This window comes from Rattus norvegicus, chromosome 7 (genome assembly GCF_036323735.1).
Source record: "Rattus norvegicus strain BN/NHsdMcwi chromosome 7, GRCr8, whole genome shotgun sequence".
In the NCBI taxonomy this organism is placed as follows: Eukaryota; Metazoa; Chordata; class Mammalia; order Rodentia; family Muridae; genus Rattus; species Rattus norvegicus.
This window is the reverse complement of record NC_086025.1, coordinates 95,213,188-95,224,093: the sequence shown is the minus strand read 5'-3', so window position 1 is coordinate 95,224,093 and position 10,906 is coordinate 95,213,188. Positions and strand designations below refer to the sequence as shown.

Genomic DNA, 10,906 nt, shown 5'->3' with positions numbered 1-10,906 from the left:
TTTTTCATGAAGACTTAGTAGCCAAGATGCCAGGCTCCCTGACTCTTTGCTTTGGCAGAACAGCAGGGAGTTTTCCTACCATGCAGCTCACTGACTGGCCAGAATGCCTGTAACTCCAAGCCTTTGCAGATTGTAACATGGCCAGATCACTATGTGCTGCAGCCCGAGCTCACCTAGTCAAATTACCACCACCTGGCCTGAAGCCACAGCCAAATCAGACCCACAGTTCTGCCTTATTTAATCACCTGGGAGTGGAGTTCTGGAATGGCTTTAATCTAGTGAACATACAGTAAAGAGTCTAAATGGAACAATCAAACCTTTTCTAGGGCTGAAGAGTCATAATTTAGGCATCTGGAACTAGATTTAAATGTTTCATACATTCCAGGAAGGAGAGAAGGGGACTTTGATCTTCTAGGGCAGACACTCTGCCAGATGCTAATACCCATTTCTTCTGTGTGTTGGTACTGTGAGAAAAGTATTATTCCTAATTCATCCCCAGTGCAAGAAACAGAGCTCCTGAGAACTGAAGGGATACACTCAAAGGCAGTTTACTGAGTGGCAGAATTTGATTCTAAGCTCATCGCCACCCAAACTTAGATGTTTTCTGAAATTTTATTGTTGTACTTTGAGACAGGGTCTCACTAGGTGACCTCAGCTGGCCTGGTGTCAGGGGTAAACATGCTGATTCACTTGATAACCTGCAACAATGCCCATCGTTTGAGGGCTTTTAAATCTCCTGTAGCTGAAGAATAGCCTTTTTTTATTTAAATTTTTTTTACCTACATGGATTTATCCATCAGAGTATGCTAGATGCTATGCCTTAAGATTTTATTGAGTTGAACTCTTGACATCCATTTATGAAAAATGTGCTACATTATCCATCTCCTGGATCGGAAACCAAGACCAAGAGGCATGGGATATCTTCCCCAAGATCATGCTTCTCAGGAGACAGAATGCAAACCAAGTTGCTCAAGCTAAAGCCAGTTCTCTTAGATCCTTCATGAGTCAGTCTTCTACTGTTGCTCTGCAGTTTCTCCTGGCATCCAGTTATGCTGAAGAAAAGAAGAGAGTAGAGAGACACTGGTTCATTTTATTAGGTGCCAAGCTCAGTCCCACATAGGCTCACTGTAAACATCTGTTAAACAGGACTAAGGTTCATTTGTACCTGTGTATATCCTCCTCCTCCTCCTCTCCTCCTCCTCCTCCTCCTCCTCTTCCTCCTCCTCCTCCTCCTTCATTTTTTTGGTAGGGTAAAGAATGAACCTAAGATTGTGCTACTTGTTAAAGCAATAAAGCAAGTCCTAGACTACACAACCATATCTCCAGCTCCTTAGATGCCACTCTCTGTCTATATCTCCATTTGATACCTCCCCACAGAAGGTATCAGAATTGGGCTACATTGACTAGTATGGATACAAAGGCTTTGTCACATGGTTTAGAATGTTGAACAATATTGTTTAGACAAGTAACTGCATTGGGGGGGTTCTATTGTATACAACCCCTCCCCCTTTAGAGGGTATCGAGAAACTAGATAGAAAGAATGGAGGAGTTTTGTGCACCTGCTTAGACCTCAGAATTCTGGGGAAGGAAGATAGCCCTCCATGACAAGTGCTGGCAGAAGCAAGAAGGAAGGCAGGTGGAGAATGCAGCAAATGAGTAGGTCTCATAAACTAACATGCCTGAATGCTGACCCTGCTCCAACAGTGTAAATTTGACCACATCACTTCTCAGCATCTACAGCTGGGAATGTTTTTCCTTCCTTTTTCTATTGGTTATTTTATTTATTTACATTTCAAATGTTATCCCCTTTTCTGGTTTCCTCTCTTCAAAACCCCTAGCCTTTCACCCTCCCCCTGCTTCTATGAGATTGCTCCTCCACCACCCACCTACTCGCATGTTATCACCTCTAGCATTCCCCTATGCTGGGGCATCGAACCTTCACAGAACCAAAGGTCTGCCTCCCATTGATGCCAGATAAGACATATCTGCTACACATGCAGCTGGAGCCATGGGTCCCTCCATGTGTATTCTTTGGTTGGTGCTTTAGTCCCTGGGAGCTGTGGGGTTTGGGTTGGGCGATATTGTTGCTCTTCCTATGGGGTTGCACACCCCTTCAACTCCTTCAGTCTTTCCCCTAACTCCTCCATTTGGGTCCCCTTTCTCAGTCCAATGGTTGGCTGTGAGCATCTGTATCTGTATCAGTAAGGCTCTGGCAGAGTTTCTCAGGAGACAGCTATATCAAGCATTTCTTGGCATCAGCAATAGTGTCTGGTTTTGGTGGCTGAATATGGGATGGATCTCCAGGTAGGGCAGTCTCTGGATGATCTTTCCATCAGCCTCTGCTCCACTCTTTGTCCCTGTATTTCTCTTAGATGGGAGCAATTCTGAGTTAAAATTTTTGAGATGAGTAGGTGGCTGCATCCCCCAACTGGGGGCTTTGCTTAACCTCTCTGCATGGTCTCTACAGATTCTCTCTCTCCTTTGATGGGTATTTCAGCTAATGTCATCTTTGTTGGGTCCTAGGAGCCTCTTGCTTTCCTGGCATCTGGAACTTTGTGGTGGCCACGCCTAGTTCCCCATCCCCAAATGCCTCACACCTCTGTTCAATTTCTTGACTTTTTTATTAAATGAAGTTCTATTTTACTTTCTTCTAGAAGGAGTATCTCTCCTTGACCCCAAAGAAGTTATAGTGGCACATTCTATTTCTCTCAGTTGCTCAATGGGCAAGTCTTTAAAAGCAGGAATGCTTTTTCTTGATTGGCAGTTTCAGGAGGGCAGAGGCAATGCCTTCCGGTACTTTGTCTCTCTGGCCTGACTCTTTGATGAATGGGATGTGGCTCAGTGGTAAAATGCTTGCTCAGCAAGTGCAAGGACTCAGGTTCCACCTGAGTACTAATGCTAACATGCTCAGTCCACTTCAGACAAGCATCTGTTATGGCACTGCTCATTTCTCCCAGGCCATTTGTAAGGAAGGCAGGAAAAACAGTAAGTCAGTCCATGTCTTAGAGAAAAGGCTGAGTCTGGAACAGATGAGGGAGGGGCATCATCTTATTACTCAAGCTGGACCCTGCCGATATACAATGGAGGAATGGTCCAACCCTCTCCTCATCTTCAGTCAGGATGGTATGGATGTTACAGTGCTTGGTACAGTAGCTGCATGGGAATAAGAAACCCACCTGCATTCAGAGCTTCCTTTTCCTGCTGTGTGGATGAATATCAGAAGTGAAAATGACAATAGCTCAGGTTAACTGCACTCATCAAAGTGATGAATACCTTCACAGAAGACCTCGCTGAAGACCTCAAGTCGTTATACAAGGGAGGCATTGTTCACAACCCAGTTTGCAGACAAGGAAGGGGCTGTGACTAATTGAATAACTTGACCAAGTCTGGCATAATCTCCAAGCCATGGCTGACGTACAATACAGCACTGGATGATCACAATACAAACAGAGCTGTGACTGTGTGTTTGGGGCTCAACAACGTCAGTTTCCAACCATCTAATTGAGGGGACTTATAGAATCCAATTCTAGTTTTTTAGTGGCAATTTTTGTGTTAGTATTTTCTGTTCTTTTGTGTGAGGGGATATGGGAGTGGGTTTATGTGTGAGTATGGGTGTATGTGTGCTTATGTATGTGGGTGTATTGATTTTTATGTACCTATGTGTTTGTGTGTGTGTGTGTGTGTGTGTGTGTGTGTGTGTGTGTAAGTATATGCTTTCTTTCCCTCTTCCAGTTCTCTATTCTTCCTCAGGAGAGTAGTGCAGTTGATTGCCTAATATGGTTCCGCCCCAGTGTCTCTGTATTTGGAGAGAGCAGCTTCTCGCTGCTGGTTTACGAGGAAATGGAAATGGTTGTTCCTGGCAGTGAATCAAAAACAGGAAAGAAAGGAGTTGGGAAGTCCAGAAGAAGAAACAGGTTCACAGGGAGAAGCCTGGACTCTTAGACTTGCTGCTTGGGAGCTATAAATATTTATGTGAAAGGGACACAAAGTTTGTATATTATTTGTATCCAGGCATGTCTTTGCTCCCGTTGACACGGATTGCAGCCAAGGATCTCAGGAGTGGCACAAGGAGCCTGGAGGACCGCTAAAAATAAGGGCGGCCATCAGAGGACAGGAACATACTTTGTATCTGACACATAAATGCTTCCTCTGGCTTCTAAGTAATAGGGAGAGGTACAGAGCCTTGGCTGGGAAACAGGGAAGACAATGGCTACTGATGTAGAACAGTGAGTATCTCAGGCTCTAGTTTGAGAAAGATGTTGAGGGGAGAGGGTATAGCTTCAGAAGCCTGGGATTAGGGATTTTTATTCTTAACCATGGGGCTCCTGAGGTTATAAGAGCCAGTGAAGAATTTGGAAAGGAAGGCTAACATTATTCAGCACCAACTAAGGCCAGGTATGGCATCAGCAAGTCATGTGTGACTGTCAAGCCCAAGAGATGGCATCAGTATCTCCTTTGAATGATTGAACAGAAACACATGATGCCCTAGGGAATTTCCCAGATCATTCTGCCAAGTGGCAGGAGGCATAACCAATATAGGATGAATATAGGCATAAATGTCAGCATAGAGGAGTAGCCATGCATATAACTGTGAGTGAATATTCCCTTGCCCAGAGGTGCCCTATATGTCTTCTGGTTGAGAGCTCATGCTCATCTCTGAGAAGCTAAGAATCCTGTCACTGTGGAGCATATATGGTGTTCTTTCCTACTTGTACTTCCGGTATAACCTTCATCTTTCTGTAGTCACCTCTTTCTCTCTAGCTCCCGTCTACTTGATTGTAAGGCCGTGTGGAGTTGAGGAGAGCAGGTATTGCTGCACCGTGAAGACATGCCCCAAGTGACCATTCACAGTAGTGGCTAAGGGTCACTACATGTGCTGTATGCTGTATGCAACCTGACAGCAGTACTGTATTCAATTGCCACACAATTTCATGAGGTAAAAAATTAGCTCTTATAATATTTGTAGTATACAGAAACATAAAACTCACAATATTCCATAATGTGAAAAGTCAATTTCTTGGTGATATAAAGCGAGATTTTCTATTTGGGAAGTGAAAGAGGGTAATGACAGTACCTAGTGCCCACTACTGAGTGCTTGCTTTGAATGATTCACTGATATCTAGTATTGAAGAAATTTGTCCTTTGCAGAACACTGTGGGGAGATGTAGAGGCTGAGGTGTGGTTTTTACCTGCGTCTTCTTGAGGAAGTTGTGGTCATCCTTAATCAATGACAAAATAAAAGACAAATGCTTAACTTCTCTACTCAGCTGGTTCTGTAGTGCAATTCTCACTTCAGGTATGCCCACCCTATCAACCTAGTCCCAATCTAAATTTATACCACTGCTAAAATGACTTCCTCTCAGCAGCTTATGTCCTCTCTAATCTCAATCTCTTCTGGCAGAAAACTTGATTCAAGACAAGAGGTCTTTGCTCATGGACCTCTGAGTCTCTAGCTCTAGATTCAATGCAGATTCTGCCAGCAGACCAGAGCGTGGGAAAGTGTAGTGAAGGAGGCTGCATGAGTCTGGGTTGGAAGTGGCACCTAATGCTTCCTCCCACGTTAGGTTGTCACAGACAGTGCAAGTGAGGCTGAGAGATAACTGTCATTTAGCTGTGTGCCAGAAAGAGAGGATTATGGAATTTGGGACCTGCTTAGCTAGGCACTGGGATAACAGCCCATTTTAACAGTGAGACAGATGTGTGTTAGAAGCTTTCAGTCACCAAGTCAAGGTTATAAAGTCACGCTATAGGCTTGATGCAGGACACATAAGCCTATCGGCAAGTCCTGATCACCACACACAGTCAGGGTGTTGAGTGTGTTCAGTGCTTGGCAATGGCAAGGTTTCCATTTAGGGTAGGTGTTGCACCTCTGTAACTTTATGGATGAAGTTTTACATAATCAGTGCTTTGGAATTCTCTTTTACTTGGCTACTGGATTCCTTGTTGGATTATAAAATAAACTATAACAAAATCTTTTTGATCTACTCCTTTGCAGGGACCACTGGAGCAGAATATACATTGATTTCAATGTCTGAAGCAAGACACTTGTAAAGATGGCCGTGGAGCAAAGCAGCTAAATATACAGGGTTTTCAAATAGTGCCAGGGCCTTTTCTCCAAGGCTGCAAATTTATACTTGAACTTCCAAAAATGTTGTATGCTATACAGGGACACTCTGGGTAGCTGCAACATAACTGGTTTCTCAGTGAGAATACAAGAGTTTCCAGAATGGCCTAGTTGGAAGAGAGTAAGTTTGTTTTTCTTCTCCTTCCTTTTGTAGTTTCCTATCTCTTTCCCCAGTTAAAGTTCCCTGTTCCCATTTTTTTCATTTCTCCCTTCATAGCACCTGTTTCCTGCTCTCTACTATTTCTAGATGAAGTCTTATTCTAACAGTGGTTAGAAGAAGTGTGCGCGCATGCACGTGCGCGCGCGCGCGCACGCGCACACACGCACACACACACACACACACACACACACTCACTCACACATATGAACAAAATATATCCTTGTTTTTGATCTGTACAATGGGGATAGTAGTGCCAGGCTGAATTTTAGTGAGTACTTTGTATAGAATAAAGTCTGTACATGCCAGTAATGCTTATGTGTTTATCATCACTGAACAAACACACCTAGGTTTACTCTAGCCAAATTCCCATGAAGTCCTTACATTCATCATTCTGCAGGCCTAAACTTTATGTGCACATCATTGGGGGTTTCTTTGTCTCAAGTCCCGTAGTTTTGGACTGAGGCTTATCTGGGAAGGTTGAGAGAGAGAGAGAGAGAGAGAGAGAGAGAGAGAGAGAGAGAGAGAGAGAGAGAGAAACAGAGAGACAGAGACAGAGAATCTCTATGTTGTGTGCATGTAATGTAAGTGGCTGTCCCTGAAAAACTTGTTCAATATTTAAGATACAGAATATATTAATGAAATACTGTTAGATAAATAAATGAGTGCAAAATGTACATGAGGAACACAATCACAAATTTAAATCAGAACTTATGCTGCTTTGAATAAAATAGATACACAAAACCAAAGAGAAAATCTGCAGCTCCTGGCTTCATTGGAAATGCTCGAAACTAACATTCAGCATCTATTTCTTTTATTTTTGTTTTCCTCGAAAGAATCGTCATGTTTTACAGCTTCTCCTGACGAGTGAGCTAAAGGTGAAGTAAGTACATTGAATATTATAATGTACCCTACAAATATATCATATATACAAGTATTATTTGACATTTAAAATATTTAAAAATTTTAAATAATAAGAAGTATTAAAAATGTCTAATTCTATGGTATCTTGTTTAATATCTCCAAGAATCAGCATCTGAAGAGGATAGGGGAGACCTGCCTAGTTCCCATTATTTTTTTTTGGCTGCTGGTTACGACTTGTAGAGAGTTTAAGATTAAAGTCGTATGGCAGTGGGATAAGAGACAGCAGGACAGGGAGAGAGGGGGAATTGCTGAGAGAGGGCGTTGTGAGAGCACAGAAGAGGGGCAGTCACTTATTCTATACATTTAGAGGCAAAATTCAGTTTGTGCATGATGTGTGAGCCAAGAGATGGAGAGATTGAGAACCTAGGCGGTGAAACAAATGGATCAATGGCCTTTTGAGGAGAGAACCAGGCTACGGACACAGAGAGAGCATGCTATTCTGATGCTCAGACTTAGGAGTCTGATGCTTAGGATGCTTGGTACTCTCAGAGTAATTTTATGAAGTGCTAGAAGTCAAGCTATTGCCTTGTAGGAGTGGCCTGGGAGATTTGCATATTGCTAGTGACAGCATGTACTAATGAGTTAGGGGACCGTGTAATGTCTTCTCCAAGAGGGATAAAATTGTCTCCCCTAAGCTTGGGTGGGGAATGCATGGTGGGTTGTCTTTCAAGATGACCCGAGACATAGCTCAGAAGAAGCCTCGTTACAGCGCCAAACAAGCAGTGGTAGGGCCAAACATTCCTCAACCCAAACCTGAACCGCAGTTAGTTCAGCAAGTCTCTCTCCACCCTTTGATACGGGTCCAGGGTCGTCACCTGCCTGGTTTAGTACAACTGATTTCCTTTTGAAACAATCTCAACTAGGTCCCAACACCAGATAGAGCGTGTTCCTGGGCCTAAGCCCTGGGTGTCTGTTAGAGCTCTTTGCTCCAAAGTCACACTCTAAGCAGTGGACACCACCCCTTTGCCAAACAATTGTCAGCCCCTGGTACTGTTCTCGGGAGAGCTTATCGTGCAGGCCTGGTGGAGCTTCCTGTCATAACTTTGCAGAAGGCATGGGGTTATCTTTCAGGAGGAAGCTTTGGAGTTGAGAATAGACCTGCAAGCCCTTCCCTGCGGCCCATTTCATCCTGAGATGAGTGTGGGGAGGCAGATGAAAAGGGCCCTGCCCAGGTTGTTAAGGTTTCTATTATCAGATTCTCGAGCCTGCATCAAAAAGCCATTTGTGAACGGCATTTAACACTATTGAAGGATCCAGGCCATCTGACTGCTATTGCAGCAAGTTTATCTGCTCTGTAAACTCCCCAAGGTGGCAGCTTCCTACCAATGACCTGCTTTTAGCCGTGAGCTGTTAGAGAAGAAATTCTGCCTGGGACTATATCAGGCAGGCTAAGGGGACGCCACTGTGTCTGGGAGAAAAGAGTCCTTCTGTAATTACCTCATTCAATTCGCCTTCAAATGGAGAGATCCTGGGCTCGTGTTTTCTCCAGCTGTGTGAACATAGAGCTTTTGGGCTCATAAATGGAATAGAAATGTCTTACCTTTGTCTTTCAGGATTATAATGAGGCTGAGATTCCGACGCACAGTGTATATCCCATCACGATCTGGTGACATGTACACATGCCTTTTCCTTCTTCCTCTTGTTCTGTTGTTTGTTTCCTGTGCTCCCAGGTCTCCTCTGATTAGAAAAGCAAAAAGGAAATGTAGATGCAGCTGGCATAGATGAAGTTCACAAATAAGACTCAGATTCCAACCGAAAATATCAAGCTTCAAATTTGGGTCTTTAGAATGACATTCAGTTTTTGTTTTAATTCTTTTAATCGGATCACATTTTTTCATATTTAATTTATTTCATATTTATTATCTCTTATAGAAGTACAATTTATTTTTCTTTGTGGAACTTTTTGGATTGTGATTGTTAGGCCTTTATTTGACCTTTGATCCAAACTAAAGTCTCTAGACTTGTGTAAGGCTCCGTGAGAAGGGCAGCATGCAGTGCTTAGCTTCCCAGCACACAACCTCTGACTCCATGCTTTGTTCTGGCTTTCTTTCTCTAGAGCATTCACTTGTACAGTAAAGTAGCCTGACCAAGGTGTGGCCCAAGAAAGTTTAAACCCACTGTTTCCCTTCACAGATTATTGCTGAAATGTATTCTATCTTTTAGGTTTCTGGTGGAGTTAGAAAGGTCATTGCTGACAATATCAGACAACTTGTTAAGAGGAACAAAACTTCCTTTACCTTTCACATTACAATTGCATCTCAGTACTTATGCATAAGTAAAGAAAATCATGATATAGCACTTAAGTATTTTACCTGACACACCATAAAGTAGGTACCAAGTTGAGTGAAAGATGAACACACAAATGATAGACTGATCTACATCGCTTATTGTTTGGTTATTCCAAAACTGTAGGGAGAATCCTACACTGTGAAATACTCTGAGGTATTTCTGTGTTTTCCTATGTAAAAAATACCCAACACTTTCTTTCAATATCAAAATGTACAGTGAAAGCATTTTAAATGTCAAAGACACTAACAGGGAAAGATTATGCAAATTTAGATATCATTTTCATTTCTTTTTAAAAATGTATTTATTTTTCACAATTTTATTCATATCTAATATACTTTGATTATATCTTCCCATTATCTCCCTTATCTCTTTCCCCTTTAAACTGAGTTCCCCCTTTCCTAACAAGTCTTTTTCTTTCTTTCTCTCCCTTTCCCATTTAAATTGAATCCCTTCTTTTTCCTAACAAGTCTTTCTTATTCTCTCTGTTTGTGTCTGTGTCTCTGTCTATCTGTCCCTCCCCTTCTGTGTTTCTGTGCATGCGCACACACACACTTCATTGTGTTTAGTTATGGTTTCTCTTATGAACATCTGTGGGAGATCATTTATTTGATCAAGGACAGGGTCCACAGCACGGGGGAATATGACTCCTCTTCCTCCAGAAACCAACTTTCTATCCTATCTCAGGGAGTGGTTGGTCTTCATAAGCCCCTTCCCCAGTCCCATGGCTTGTGGATGGGCTCAGCAGATAGCCACTGCTGTTGGGGGTTTCTTGGTGCATTGCCATGCCATCACTAGGAAACAGCAGTGTCTCGCAGCACCTATTTCATCCTCCAGCTCTTATGTCTTCCCATTCCTTTCACAAGATGTTCCCTGAGCTTCAGAGGGAATGACATGGTTGTCATATTTAGGACTGAGTACTTCACAAAGACCTACTCTCAGCATGTGAACCAATTATGAATTTCAATTAGGCACTGCCTACTGTGAGTAGAAGCTTCTCTGGCTAAGGCTGGTCTGCAACACTTGGCCGCTCCTATTGATGAGGCTTTGTGATGTTGAACATTCTCCATTCTTCTCTGCTAGGTAATCCTGGGGAGTTGCTATCTCAGTCTCATTTCCTAAAACAAGGTGCTAATATGGAGTAGTTTTAAATGGCTTCTTGTGAATACAATATCTTTCTATTCCCAAGGCTCTGTATGGCCTAGCCATTGCACTGGTCACTTCTCCCTTACTCATGGTCCAAGATCCCTTCTGTGGCCTTGATGCTACTGCCCTAAAGCATTGTAGGGCTTATTGATAGGTAGACATGAATTTAAACCTTCCAAACTACCATTTTGACCTGATTAATGAATTCAATCTCTCTGGACCTAAATTTCTTATCAAGAATAGAGGAAGCAAACACATGAACTCAGCTG

General features: G+C 42.8%; 1 long non-coding RNA gene across 1 annotated transcript in view; it reads right to left on the bottom strand.

Moving 5' to 3' along the window:
• Nucleotides 1–814: 814 nt before the first annotated feature.
• LOC120093673 (uncharacterized) overlaps nucleotides 815–10,906 on the bottom strand; it is a 17,821-nt gene continuing 7,729 nt past the window's right edge. The window contains exons 3-4 of the long non-coding RNA XR_005487156.2: nucleotides 8,746–8,882; nucleotides 815–1,052 (exon numbers count right to left, since the gene is read on the bottom strand). This is a non-coding gene — a long non-coding RNA (uncharacterized LOC120093673). The remainder of the gene's footprint in view (nucleotides 1,053–8,745; nucleotides 8,883–10,906) is intronic.